The sequence below is a fragment of the Calypte anna genome, chromosome 21 (genome assembly GCF_003957555.1).
Source record: "Calypte anna isolate BGI_N300 chromosome 21, bCalAnn1_v1.p, whole genome shotgun sequence".
Lineage (NCBI taxonomy): Eukaryota > Metazoa > Chordata > Aves > Apodiformes > Trochilidae > Calypte > Calypte anna.
This window is the reverse complement of record NC_044266.1, coordinates 4971844-4986677: the sequence shown is the minus strand read 5'-3', so window position 1 is coordinate 4986677 and position 14834 is coordinate 4971844. Positions and strand designations below refer to the sequence as shown.

The window sequence follows — 14834 nt, the reverse complement described above, 5'->3', positions numbered from 1 at the left end:
TGGGCAGGAAAGGGAAGGGAAGAAAAAAAAAAAAAAAAAATCATCTTGCTCTGGAGAGGAAGAGGCTGCAAAAGTCCAGCCCGGCACACACAGCTCCATCTTTAGGACAGGAAGACTCTGAATGCAAAAGAAATGCTGCAGAAACCTCGGCCGGGATTCAGCAGCTCCCCTGCTCGCTCCTTTTTTTTTTTTTTTTTGCGAAAAAAAAAAGCAAATTATTTTTTTTTTAAGAGAAAAATGCATTTCCTGCTTCCATTGGTGTTTTATTATTTTTATTATTTTTTATTTTTTCCCCCAAAGGCAAAAGTGCCTCCATTGCAAGCTGGATTTTTGTCCCTAATCAATAAATAAATTCAGCTGTTGCCTCATTGCAAAGGTTTGGGGTTTTTTTTCCCTCCAAGAAATAAATGTAGATATTGCCTTTATTGCAAAATACTTTTCCCACTAGATAAACAGATGCAGACATCACCTTTACTGCAGAAGTTTTGACTAAAGAAATAAACACCCATTTCATTTATTACATAAATGGGTTTTTTTCCCCCACAAGGAATTAATCCACATATTGCTTTAATTGCAAAGGGTGGGGGTTTTTACCAGTAATTCACATATGGCCTTAACTGCAATTCCCACCCCCCAGAAAAAAAAAAAAAAAAAAAAAAAAAAAAAAGCAGATATTGCCTTTATTGTAAAGTTTGGGGTTTGGTTTGGATTTCCCCAGAAATAGATGCAGGTACTGCCTTTATTGCTAAATATTTTCCCCTAAGAGAAAATCAATGCAGATATTGCCTTCCTTGCAAAGTTTTTCCCAATAAGTGCAGATATTATCCTTATTGCTAAATATTTCCCCCACCTTAAAAAGAGAAAAAAAAAAACCCAAACCAACCCCAAGCTGCCTTAACTGCAAATTGGTATTTTAATAGGGTTTTTAATTGAATTTATTGATTTATTTTCCCACAAGAAATAAAGGCAGAAGAGGATTATTCCCACGAAATGGACACAATTCCTTTATTTTGTTCTCCAAGACAAGAAAAAAAAAGCAGGAATCTCCAGAGCAAAGGATTTTTTCCCCCCACACCTAAGGGCAGACACTGCCTTTACTGCTGAGAGGTTTTGCCCAGGGAACCTGCATCCCCCCCTTCATGCAAAGAGATTTTTGTGGGAGCAAAGAAAGCTCCTTGCAAAGCAAGTTTTGGAGAAAAGGGAAGACACTCCCTGTCCCGAGATGTTCTCTGCAGAAGAGAAGATGTGCTTGCTGGGGTACAGAGTGCAGGGTCCTGCACTTTGGACACAACAACCCCAAGCAGCACTACAGGCTGGGGACAGAGTGGCAGAAAGGGAGCTGGGAGTCTGGATTGCCAGGAAGGTGACCATGAGCCAGCAGTGTGCCCAGGTGGCCAAGAAGGCCAATGGCATCCTGGGCTGGCTCAGGAACAGCGTGGCCAGCAGGTCCAGGGAAGGGATTCTGCCCCTGTGCTCAGCCCTGGTGAGGCCACAGCTTGAGTCCTGTGTCCAGTTCTGGGCCCCTCAGCCCCTCAGGAAGGAGCTTGAGGTGCTGGAGCAGGTCCAGAGAAGAGCAAGGAGGCTGTGAAGGGATCCAGCAGAATTGCTGTGAGGAGAGGCTGAGGGAGCTGGGGGTGTTGAGGCTGGAGAAGAGGAGGCTCAGGGGAGACCTCATCACTCTCTACAACTCCCTGAAAGGAGGTTGGAGCCAGGGGGGGGTTGGGCTCTTTTCCCAGGCAACTCTCAGCAAGACAAGAGGGCAGGGTCTCAAGTTGTGCCAGGGGAGGTTTAGGTTGGAGATGAGAAAGAATTTCTTTCTGGAGAGGGTGATCAGGCATTGGAATGGGCTGCCCAGGGAAGTAGTGGATTCTCCGTGTCTGGAGAGATTTCCAAAGAGCCTGGATGTGGCACTGAGTGCCATGGGCTGGGAACCACGGGGGGGAGTGGATCAAGGGTTGGACTTGATGATCTCTGAGGTCCCTTCCAACCCAGCCAATTCTATGATTCTATTTTGGTTTGCCAGGTGCAGATTTATTACGAAGTGAAATCTGCAGGAGGGGAAGGGATTTGCAGCTGCCTGAACCTTCCCAGCAGCTGCAGTGCTGGCACCCTGGGACAGGATGTATCTGTAGTACCTGATGCATTTGTGGTACTTAAACAATCATTTTCAATACCTGGTGCATCTGTAGCACTTAAATAATTTTCAGAACTTGATGCATTTCTAGTACTTTAATAGTTTTCAATACCTGATGCATTTGCAGAACCTGGTGCATTTGTAGTACTTGATGCATTTGCAATACCTGGTGCATTTGCAGGGTTTTGATGCCATTGCAATGTTTGCACCTGCAGCTCATGGTGCCATTGCATTTGCTGCTGCAGGGGTGACACAGGGTTGCAGCAGTGATGGCTTTGCCTCTGCTGATGCATCTGCAGCAGGGGGTACCCTGCAGTGCGTTCTGCACCTGCAGCTTCCAATGCACCCGCAGTTTGCTGCCTCTTCTGTTTGCAGCAGGAGCTGGGGGGGAAACTGGGGAGGAAACTGGGGAGGAAACTGGGGAGGCTCCTGCACTGGGAATTTGTGCTGCAGGAACAGCCAGGGACAGTTCCCTGGGTTGCAATTCCCCTCCTCGAGCCGATTTTCCCCTCCAAATTCCGGGTATTTTAGGGTTTTGCACCTTTTCATCCCAATTCAAAGCAGGAGGAAGGGGGTTGATTGGTTTCATTGGATGTTTTCCACCTTAGGGTAGGAAAGAGAAGGATTGAAAAATGCTGGAACCCCAGTGGTTGTCCCTAAAACTGTTGTGGGGGTTGTTTTTTTCCCTAAAAAAGAGGGGTTTGTCCCTAAAACTGTAAAATTTTTCACCCCACAAGGCCAGCTGGCTTCTGCTGGGTGGCTGGGAAGGTTTGGAGGTGGTTGCTTCAGGCCGTGGGTTCAACTGGTTTTTCCTGGGTGAAGGGAAAAACTGGTTTGAGCTGTTGGTTCCCAAGAACCTCACCTGGGATAACCCAAGCAGATCCCAACCCGAGCAGATCCCAGCCCTGGGCTTTGCAACCCCCCCTCTCCCTTTGTGCTATTTGGGAAATTCTCAGGAACAATTAAAAAAAAAAAAAGGGAGGAGGAGGAGGGAATTTGCAGCAAAAGGCTCTGCAAAGGAGAGGGTGGCTCTGGGTGCAGGGTGCCTTGCACCTAATGCATGCAATACCTGGTGCATTTGTAGTATTTAACATTTAATTTTCAGTACTTGGTACATTTGCAGTACTTAAATGTAAAAAACTTAAATGTAAGAAACTTAAATGTAAAAAACCCAACCCAGGTGGTGCATGGCCAGGGGGGGTTGCTGCAAGAAATGCAAAGTCCCTTTTTGTGCCCCTCTTGCAGCAGGAATTTTGCAGCGAGTTGCTGCTCTTCCAGGAGGGGATTTATCCTGATGGGTTAAAAAAAAAAAAATAAATATATATATATATATATATCGATTTTTTTCTGAGTGTTCAGTGGGAGTGCAGGGTGCATGCCTTGCAGGTTGCATCCCTGCTGCATGTGTGGTTTTGGCCCTCTGCAGGAGCTAAAAACCAGGGTGCATGCCTTGCAACCTCACATCTTCATGTGTTGCAAGGTTGCACCCTTGATGCAGGCAACTTTGTGGCCCTCAGAAGGAGCTAAAAAACTGCATGCATGCCTTGCAACCTTGGTTCTGCATGCATCTGCAGGCTGGGATCTGTGCTTGGTGTGGGATTGTGCACTTCTGGATGAGATAAAGATGTGGATGGGTGGATGGATGGATGGATGGATGGATGGGTGGATGGGTGGATGGATGGCTTGCAAGGTGGCATCCTTGCTGCAGGTGGGATTGGGGCCCTCTGAAGGAGCTCTAAAACCAGGGCTGCATGACTTGCAGCCCTGCATCTGCATGTGGTTCAACCACATCTAAAAAAAAAGAAAAGAATGCATGTAGTGCAACCTGACACCTGCAGGTGTTGCAACTTGCATCCTCTTTGCATGCAGCTTTGGGCACCTCTGAAGAAGGTAAAAATGGGTCTGTGCCTTCCCAGCTGCATCCTGCTGCCTGTGGGTTTGGGGCCTTCTGAAGGAGCTAAAACCAGGGATGGCAGCCCTGAAGCTGCAGCTTTGGGCAGCTCTGAAAGAGAGAAAAACGTGATGGAAGGGCCCCCCCTTTTTGGGGGAAGCTGTGCATCTCCGAGGGGGTTTGGGTTCATAGAATCATAGAATTAGCCGGGTTGGAAGGGACCTCAGAGATCATCTAGTCCAACCCTTGACCCACCGGAGCAGTTGCTAGACCATGGCACTGAGTGCCACATCCAGTCTTTTTTAAAATGTCTCCAGGGATGGAGAATCTACCACCTCACCGGGCAGTCCATTCCATAGCCTGATCACCCTCTCCGTGAAGAAATTCTTTCTAATATCTAACCTAAACCTCCCCTGGCACAACTTAAGACTGTGTCCTCTTGTCTTGTTGAAGGTCGTCTGTGAAAAGAGTCCAGTTCCCACCTCGCTACAGCCTCCTTTCAGGGAGTTGTAGACAGCAATGAGGTCTCCCCTGAGCCTCCTCTTCTTCAGGCTGAACAGCCCCAGCTCTCTCAGCCTCTCCTCATAGGGCCTGTGCTCGAGTCCCTTCACCAGCCTGGTTGCCCTCCTTTGGACCTGTTCCAGGACCTCTACATCCTTCTTAAACTGAGGGGCCCAGAACTGGACACAGTACTCGAGGTGTGGCCTCACCAGCGCTGAGTACAGGGGAAGAATCACTTCCCTGGACCTGCTGGTGACGCTGTTTCTGATACCAGGCCAGGATGCCATTGGCCTTCTTGGCCACCTGGGCACACTGCTGGCTCATGTTCAGCTTCCTGTCAATCCAGACTCCCAGGTCCCTTTCTGCCTGGCTGCTCTCCAGCCACTCTGTGCCCAGCCTGTAGCGCTGCATGGGGTTGTTGTGGCCAAAGTGCAGGACCCGGCACTTGGGGAGCAAAATCCCAACCCAGCTGCTCCCACTCTTTCCCGGGGAGGGGTGTGAGGTGTGGGGGGTGTCCTACAATTCCCTGACCCCATCTGGGGACATCCCCCCAAATCCCCTCACACCTCCGGAGGAAATTAGGCCACCTCAGGGGGTCCCCAAGGTGCCCCGCACCTCTCTGCCCCTCCCCAAACCCGGGAAGGAGCTGGGAATTGCCCGAAAATGAGGAAATCGCCATCAAAAGCCGGCCCCGGCCCCTCCCCAGCTCAGCACCGCGGGCCCGGGGGCGGCTTCGGGCTTTGGGTGAGGATTGAAATGCCAAATATTTGACATTCTTTAAAAAAAACTTCGGTGCCCGCCCCCCAAAAGAGGTTCCCGGGGTTCCGCGGGGCGCGGAAAATTCCATGGGGGGTGCGGAAGGGTGCGGGGGGGCCCGGGCTTGGGGTTTGGAGGTTCCCCCTTTTCCCCCGCAAGGCTGGGGCAGGATGAGGCCAGAGGGACCCGGGGCTCATTGCCTGGGGGGAGAGGTGCTGGGTGCCCCCTTCTCCCCGGGATACTTGTGGGTGCCCCCCAGGCTTTTTGGGGGCCACCCCCCGGCACGAAGCACCCCGGGTGTCTTTATGTAGGTGCCCCCCAGGCAGCACCCTGGGGGCTTTTAGGGGAGTCCCCGACCCTGCACCCCCACCTCGGACTTATTTGTCCCCCACCCCGGAGGTTTTTGGGGTTCCCCCGCCCTACACCCTGATTTTTGGGGTGCCCCCTCCTTTGCACCCCGGAATATTTTGGGTTATTTTTTGTTAATATTTCAGGTATTTTGCCCTCTCCACTGCTGCACCCTGGAGGTTTTGGGGTGCTCCCCACGCACCCTCATTTTTGGGGGTCCCCCTATATAGCACCACAGCGGTTTGGGGGTGAATAAACCCCTTGGCTGGAGTGTCTGGGGTGGTTTTATTTTATTTTATTTTATTTTATTTTATTTTATTTTTTATTTTTATTTTATTTATTTTATTTTTATTTTATTTTATTTTATTTTATTTTATTTTATTTTATTTTATATTTTATTTTATTTTATTTATATTTTATTTATATTTTATTTTATTTTTGTTTTATTTTATATTTTATTTTATTTTATTTTATTTTATTTTATTTTATTTTATTTTATATTTTATTTTTATTTATTTTATTTATTTTATTTTATTTTATTTTATTTTATTTTATTTTATTTTATTTTATTCTGTTGGAGGAGCTGGAAAAGGGAATTTAACCCTTGAGGGTTTCCCAGCCAGGCAGCTGGAGGCAGCCAGACCCCCCAAAATTTATATTTAATTTATTATTTTATAAGTTAAAACTCTATTTTCAGTTATTTCCAGTTCTAATTCATATCTATTTTTCTCTCAGTTCTATTTTTACACCATATTATAATTCATGGATTACTTTTTATTCAGCAGAATTTTTGCCTCATTTTTATCTCACCTGATTTTTCCTCATTGTTCTTTTTCACTGATTTCTCTTTTTAACTTGCCTCTATTTTTAACTTCATTCTAACTCGGTTTTATTTTTAATATATTTATTTTTGAGACCTTATTTCAGCTCCCAGCACCCAAGGGTGGCCCAGCCCTGCCTGACACCAGCACCCAACCCCCTGAGTCACCAAATCTCCCTCCTATTTTTTGCTGGGTGCAGCCTGATTTTTTTTTTTTATTTTCCCAAAATGTGATTTATTTTTTTTTTTCCCCCAAATGTGGTTTTTCTTCCCCCCATCACCTGGTGGGTTTTCTTTTTTTCCCTTCCAAAATGCAATTTACTACCCCTCCAAATGGGGTTTTTTGTCCCCAAATGTTATTAAAAAAAAAAAGAAATTATTCTCTTCCTCAAATCTGACACTTTTCCCCTCAAATATGCTTCTTTTCCAAAGAAAGTTTTGTTTTTTTTTTCCCCATTTGTTTTTCCCCAAATCTGATTTCTTTACTCCAAAATATATTGGGGGTTTTTTTGTTGGTTTTTTTGGTTTGTTTTGGGGTTTTTTTCTATGTTTATCTTGTTTTTTTGTTGTTTTTTTTTCCCCCAAATACCATTTCCCCCCTAAATTTTCCTTATTTCAATTAATAACTGACATCAGGGGGGGCTCTTTGCTCCCTCCTCTCTTTGCCAAGTTGCTTTTTGGGGCTGCAACACCTTTTTTCCCCTCCTCCAAGCCCAGATCTGGGACCTCCTCCCCAGGACATGGTGGCAAAGGCTTGAAATTCAACCTTAAAAAAAAAAAAAACCCACTTTAATTTCCAAAATCCATTTCATTTCAACCCTTACCCCTGGGATACTTCTCCATCCCCCCCAATCCCAAGGCTCCAACCCTCTTCCCATTTGCTCAGTGGATTTTTAATTTTATTTTTTTTTTTTTTTTGCTGTTACCCCTGGGAAAAAAAGTGATTTTTTTGGGGGGTGTTTTGGACTGATTTTTTTTTTTTTTCCCAGCTGCCTGGGAGTCACCCGAAAGCCACAGTCATAATTTAATTTTAATTATTTATATTTTTTCAGTTGTTTTGCCAGGCTTGTTGGGCTGGTTTTCAGGTGGAATCAACTCAGCAGGTGTTGGATTTGTTTGCCAGGGGTGGTTTCCAGCAGGGCTGGGCAGCAAGAACCGGGGTGTGCCGGCAGGTAACGTCCTGACAGCAGCCAAAAAACTCCTTCCCAGCAAGAAAAACAACCCCAAAACTCCCATGGAATAGGTAAGAGGGGGGCAGGAGGTTTCATTTAAATCATTTCACCAAATGATCCTCGCCCTGACTGAAATCCCTGTTGTTTTTTAGGCTGTATTTGGTGTTTTTAAGTTGTTTTTTTTTTTTTTTTAAGGAGCTGTGAAGGAAACATAAGAGGGGAATAAGGTTAAATGGGGATGTAGAGATGTGTTTTGGTGGCTTGGGTGTAAGATATCCTGGAAAAAAAAACCCTTTTTGCTTGGGAATTTGGGTTTGTACTCTGGTTTTTGGGGGGGGATTTGGGGTTTGAAAAGCTGGAATGGGGAAGTGGGACACCTTGAAGTGGGGATGAAGAAATGCCTTTTGGTGGCTTAGGTATAAAATATCCTGGAGAAAATCCTTTTTTCTGGGAATTTGGAAAGTTCCCTCCTGTTTTGTTTTTTTTTTTCCATGGCTTCTGGGCTGTTGGGTTTTAATCCTGAGTTGCCGGTGGGGAGAGGGTTAAGTGGTGGCTTTGGCAGACAGGGGGTTAAAAAAAAAAAAAAAAAAAAAAAAGAAAATGAGGAGGAGGCTAAACCCTGCTGGGAGTTGGTGGGTTTATTTCTTTGGACTGGGAATATCAGGGATGTAAATCAATTTGGGAAGAAGAAGAAGAGGAGGGGGGGGAGATGCTGCCCCAACTCCCGGCATCCCTCGCTGCAGGCGCTGGACCGCGGCTCCATCCGGCTGCCAGCCCTTGGCTCCCGGGATCTTAGGCTGGTTGGGTGACAACTGGGACACCCCCGTGGCCACCTCGTTTATCTGAGGGACATTGATTGGGATTTTTTCCCCTTGGCTTGGCCTTGGGATTGGTTTTGTTTGGCCCCCCCCCCCCCCTCCTCGCCGGGGGCCTGGGCGGCCGATGAGGACACAAAGCCGGAGGAGACGCGGCCTTCCCAGGTCAGCAAAACCCCATCTCCCCTCCCTCCCTGGGCCAGAAAGCCTTTAAAACAATAGAGAAATCCCTTAAAACAATAGAGAGATCCTTAAAACAATAGAGAGATCCCTAGGAAAATATAGATTTCATGTATATCTGTAGCATATCCCAACCTCTCCAAGGGGAGCAGCTCGCCCTTCTCCCTGGTGCCGTCAGCTCTCGGGGCTTTCCATGTGGACAGAAATTTATTTATTCTTTCTTTATTTCATGGCTTGGAACTCCAGAAGCAGCAGCAGCGAGGGGGAGGAGGTGGGTTTTGGGGGCATCAAGCTGAACCCCCACCTTTTTCTAGCCTTTTTCACCCCGTTTTTCACACAAAGTCTCAGCCGCTTGCAAATCCCTCCCGGCTTTTCCCAGCTGGGGGCTGCAGCACCTGCAAGAAATTGGGATTTTAGGGAGGGGTGGGAGCTTCCTCTGGGGTAATTTTAGCAAAGGAAGGGAATTTTCCCCAGTTTTAGGGATTTTTTATTATTTTTTTTTTGGAATAGAGGGTGTGGGGTTGCATTGCTGCCAAGGGTTGCAAAGGGGCTGAGGTTGCTGCAATATTATTCCCTCTCCCCCCTTTTCATTTGCATCAGTTTATTTAATTAAAAAAAAACACCCAACAAACTATTAAATGTCTTTTATCCAGGTGCTGGGTTGCAAGGATCAGGTTTTGCCCTAAGCTAGCAGCAAACCCCAGTGATTTATTGTGTTTGCAGAGTGGAAAAACTCTGTATTTTCTGGGATGCTTGGAAAAAGGGGGGGGAAATTAAGAATATTGGGAGGGGGAGCTCAGGTTCAGCTGTGTCACCACCTGAGGCTGAATTTGGGATGGTTTTCAGCCCACATAAAGAGACTGCAGAGCATAAGCAGGAGGAAAAATCACTTGCTAAGGGGGGGAGAGGTTTTAATGTGGAGTTTGGCAAAAAGCAAAACCCCAAATGGTTGGGAGTTTTGAGCTGGGAATATTAATAGAGGGGGAAAAAAACCTCATTTTTTTATTTTTGTTTTTTTTTCTTGTTGTTTCTGATTAAAATTCTCCTTTCTAACTCCTGGCTGGGGTAGTTCTGCAGTGGGGGAACTTTGCAAAGATGGAGATTGGGATAAGTATTGAAACAGGAGGTTTTTTGACCAAAAAAAGGGTTTTTTTCCTTGCTTTTTGGGTCTGTTTGCAAGAAATCTTTGCAACCCAGGCTCTAGTTTTAATGAAAGTGCTGGAATTCTGATCTTTTCCCCTATTTTTTCCCTTCCCCCCCTGCATTTCCACTTCTGGCCTCACAAGCTGGACAAGGGATGGATTTTTTTCCAGTTCGTCAGTGATGTTGAAAAGGAAAATAAAAAGGAAAACAAAGGCACTTTTCCAGTTTTTAGCAGGAAGATTTGCAGGATAGTTTTCCAGAAAAACCATTTCAAGGTGCAAGATGGAAACAGCATCTTCAGGAAGAGCTTTTCCCATCAGATGATGCCATTTGGCAAGAATTTTCTTAAAATATAATCACTAAATTGTCATAAATCTTGAGTTTTCATGGGATTTTGGGGGCTTCTTTTGGCTTTTTTTCCTGGGGAAATAACTTTAAATTTTTTTCTATTTTTTGGGGGGAAAAAAAAAATCCATCTTTTGGCTTTTTATTAGAGGGAACTCTCCCTCTTTTTCCTATAATTTCATTCCCATTCCTCACCAAACCTCCTCTTCTTGCCACCTCCTGACCTCCAAATCCCCAATTTGGGGGAATTTAGGAGCCATGGGTATGTTTTTCACCTCCAAAGCCCTTCCTCCAACACTAACACCTTCAAACTACCCCAATTAATTCCTTGGAAAACTTGGAAATAAAGCACTCAGCCCTGAAAGCACCAATAACACCATGCCCAGGCCCAATTAGAGCTGAAAAAAACACCTTTTTTTTATTTATTTTTATTTTTTACTTTAAAAATTACTATTATAAAGTGGGAACTGGGGGAGGAAATAGCCCATTTTTGCTTTGGGAATTGCATCCATCTCGTGTGCTGGAAATAATTCAAATTAATATTTCTGGGGGAGTTTTGCTTTGTTTAAATTCTATTTTTATGGCTTTTTTTAAATTCTTTTTTTTTTTGGCTGAAGTGTTGGTGGAAAGTTCTCCAGGTGGTAGAATAATCCTTGAAAACCTGGTTGGGAAATATGGAGGAATTCATGAGGGATCAGAGGGGCTTCTTGGGAAGCAAAAGCTGATTTTTTATTTCTTATTTCTCCCCTGATAAAAAGCCCCAGGTTATTTATAGGGAGGGATGAAGGTGCTGGCTGCACCCCTGCTGTGATGTTATGTTGTAGGGTTGCTTTTTTGGGGTTTTTTTTGAATGGAAAAAGCTGATATTTAAGCAAAAAGCAGGGGTTGGTGGGATGGGAGGTGTGGGATGTTGTCCCCACCACTTGGGCCCCCTCGCTGCCTGCTGGGGGCTAAAAATAAATAAACCCAAATAGTTGCCAGCTCGCCAGGGCTGGTGGAGCAGCTGGTCCTGCTCTTCTTCTGCCTTTATTTAGCTCCAGTTTGTCCTCCCCACCCCGGGCTGGGAGGGAGGAGAAGCTGAGATGCTGCTGGGTGTGGGGTGAGGACGTGGGTGCAGATCCTGGTGTCCGGGGGTGCTGTGGGATCATCCCCGGAGCTGGGATCTGGGGAGGCTGCACCCCAAATCCTGGGGTCAGTTCTGAGACCCTCAGGAGCAGAAGGAGATGGAGGGGCTGGAGAGTGTCCAGAGAAGGGAATGGAGCTGGGGAAGGGGATGCAGAGCATGGAAAAGGGTCTGGAGAAGATGGAGAAAGGGCTGGAGAAGTTGAGCAACCTTGTGGCTTGAGGCTGAGAAGTGTCCCTGGCCATGGTGGGGAGGTTGGAATGAATGATCCCTGAGGTCCCTTCCAACCTCAGGCATTCTGTGACAAAGTCTGGAGAGCACGGAGAAGGGGCTGGAGAACCTCAAATCCTGGGGTCAGTTCTGGGCCACAAGGAGACTGAGGGGATGGAGAGTGTCCAGAGAAGGGAATGGAGCTGGGGAAGGGGCTGGGGAGCATGGAGAAGGGGCTAGAGAACATGGAGAAGGTTTGGAGAACATGGAGAAAGTTCTGGAGCACAAGGAGAAGGTCTGGGGAGGAAGGAGGAGGGGCTGGAGACCATGGGGAAGGTTCTGGAGAGCATGGAGAAGGGTCTGGAGAACCTCAAATCCTGGGGTCAGTTCTGGGCCCCTCAGGAGCAGAAGGAGATTGAGGGGCTGGAGAGTGTCCAGAGAAGGGAATGGAGCTGGGGAAAGGGCTGGGGAGCAAGGAGAAGGGTCTGGAGAAGTTGTGAGGAGCATCTGAGGGCCCTGTGGGTGCTGATCCTGGAGCAGAGGAGGCTGAGGGGAGACCTTGTGGCTCTCTGCAACCCCCTGAGAGGAGGTTGGAGCCAGGGGGGGTCGGGCTCTGCTCCCCAGGAACAAGGGATGGGACAAGAGGAACTTTTGGCACAACTCAAGTTGTGCCAGGGGAGGTTTAGGTTGGAGCTGGGGAAGAATTTCTGCCTGGAAAGGGTTGTCAGGGCCTGGCCCAGGCTGCCCAGGGCAGGGCTGGAGTCCCCATCATCCCTGGAGGGGTTTCAGAGCCCCAGAGATGTGGGGATGAGGGACATGTGGGGTTTTTTTGGACTTGGTCTTTGAGGTCATGTTCAACCTTAACAATTCAGTGGTTCCCTGATCCCCTGCTCCTGGTTGTTGGTGCTGGGGATCCACACTTCAGTTCCTATTTCCCAGGATGCCATTTGCATCCCAAGAACCTTCCTGGATGGTTTTACATCCCCAGCCCCTCCCTGGATTTCACTCCCTATCTGCTCCAGCTGCCTCTGGCACCTCATTCCCACCACCTTTGCCTCCATCCCATGGGATGCATTTTCCCACCTGGCTGCTCCTTCCCTCCCCAACCTCCCAGACATCAGTTTAGCTGTGATAAATTCTGCAAAACAATTGGATTTATCTGAATTTGGCAAGACTCAGTTTAAGGTCAGGGGGGGTTGTTCTGGGGAGCTGGGAGTATTCCTGGGCTGTCGACGTGCTCCAAGCTGGGAAAATAACAACCCCTGGGATAAATGGGGCTGGTGGGAGCTTATGTCAACTGTCAAAATGGGAAGTGACCTTCTCCTGCACCCTGCATGGGATGAAATCAGCCTCCTCCCACTCCCCTCTCCCAGTGCAGAAGCTGTTGTGGTACTGGGACAGTGAAGCAAACCAGTAAGCAAACTGGTTTCTGGATTAAACCCATCAGCAGCTTTGCTGAGCTTTGTGTTCTTTTGGTTTTTTTTTTTTAACTTGCTTTGATTTTATTATTCTTTTTTTTTTTTAAATAATTTTTATTTTTGGAAACTTTTTTTTTTTAAGGGTGAATTCATTGGGGATCTATGGGGGGTTTTTTGGGGGTTTTTTTTTTGTGTTTTTTTGGAGGCTTCCAGGGATTTCTGGCTGGGTTGGCATCACCTCCATAGGGAGCAAACCTGGAGCTGTAAAAAAGATAAGGGAGAGAGGAGGGAATCAGCTCCTCCCGTGCTGATGGGAAGCAGATAAATGACATCTGAGAGCAGCCTGGGACAGCAAAAGTGTCCAAGGAGGGAAAAAAAAAAATAAATCAGTGTCTCTGAGTCCTTCTTCCCATTCAGTCCCTGCTCCTGTGCTTCTGAGGCAAGGGGCACATCACAGAAGGGGCTGGAAGAGGATCTGAGGAGGGGAAAAAGTGTTGAGTTTTCTTTTTTTCAGTCTGGGAAAGGGTTTAGCTATGGGTGCTTTGGTGAGCTGGGGGTGCTGAGCCCTTTGCAGCTTGTGCAGGTGGGTTGCAAGGGGCTGGTTGCTCTTTTTCCAGGGGTAAAGGGAAACCTGGGAGGTGATCCCAAGCCTCAGCTTCCTCCTGCTGTGCTCTGGACCTTTATGTCTTTTTATCTGCATATAGTTATATAATTCATGTGTGTATTTCTATATTAATATGTTTATATCCTTATTTACTTCTATTCTTAGATGCTTATTTTTATCTTTCAATGTTATTCTTTTTCTTTTTATTTTTATATACATAGTCATTATTTTTCTATTTATTTCTATTTATTTATTTCTATTTATTTATTTCTATTTATTTCTATTTATTTATTTCTATTTATTTCTAGTTATTTATTTCTATTTATTTATATTTATTTCTGTTTATTTCTATTTATTTATTTCTATTTATTTCTATTTATTTATTTCTATTTATTTCTATTTATTTATTTCTATTTATTTATTTCTATTTACTTATATTTATTTCTGTTTATTTCTATTTATTTATTTCTATTTATTTCTATTTATTTCTGTTTATTTCTATTTATTTCTATTTATTTATTTCTATTTATTTATTTCTATTTATTTCTATTTATTTCTATTTATTTGTTTCTATTTATTTCTATTTATTTCTATTTATTTATTTCTATTTATTTCTATTTATTTCTATTTATTTCTATTTATTTCTATTTATATATCTGGCCCTGGACCTCTCTGCCTTGATGCAAACCCCCACGAAGCAATTGGCACTGCAGCTCTGAGGGGTTTTTGGGGGGAATAAACAGATCCTTTATTTTTGGGATCATTCTCTGCATTTCAGAGCATCATCCCAACTTTGGACATCCCACTCTCCTCCTCCCAGGAGGAACTAAAGGTCCAGGTGAGGGAAAACCAGTTGCAGGGGGGGCTTTGGAGCAGGGTGGTGGCACCCACGATGCTTCCAGTGGGACCAAATCCGTGGCTTTTGGCCCCCATTTTACTCTTTGAAGCCTTTCAGGTGTCATTTTTCCCCATCCCTCAGCATTTAGGGGGGGTCCCTGCTCCATCCTTGTCCTTTTTTTGCTCCTGGTGACCTTTCAGGGCATCATCTTGGGGTGGCTCTGGTTACCAGAGCAGAGGAGCCATCGATCTGCAGGAGGATGTTGGGATGCTCAGAGTTGGATTTGTTCTGCAAGATTTCTCCTGAATGGGAGGAATTTGCCCTACACAGAATCCAACCTCTCCTGCAGGGAATCATTTTTTTACCCTACATGGAATGAAGCAGCCCAGCACAGGATAAATTTGCCCTGCATGGGATGAATTTTTGCCCTGAACAGGGGAAATTTTGACCTTCCAGGGAATGAATTTACCCAGCACGAGTTAAATCCTGGCCCTGCATGAGATAACTTTGCCCAGCATGGGATTTTGGCCCTGAAC

General features: G+C 45.8%; 1 protein-coding gene across 6 annotated transcripts in view; it reads left to right on the top strand.

Moving 5' to 3' along the window:
• Nucleotides 1-8383: 8383 nt before the first annotated feature.
• ARHGEF10L (Rho guanine nucleotide exchange factor 10 like) overlaps nt 8384-14834 on the top strand; it is a 28860-nt gene continuing 22409 nt past the window's right edge. For 4 of the 6 annotated variants that reach the window (XM_030463769.1, XM_030463763.1, XM_030463768.1 and 1 more), the window contains exon 1: nt 8385-8602. The gene's annotated coding sequence lies outside the window, so the exon portion shown is untranslated. Of the gene's footprint in view, nt 8603-14834 lie in introns of all 6 variants that reach the window. The other 2 variants (XM_030463764.1, XM_030463766.1) reach the window with 1 other exon arrangement.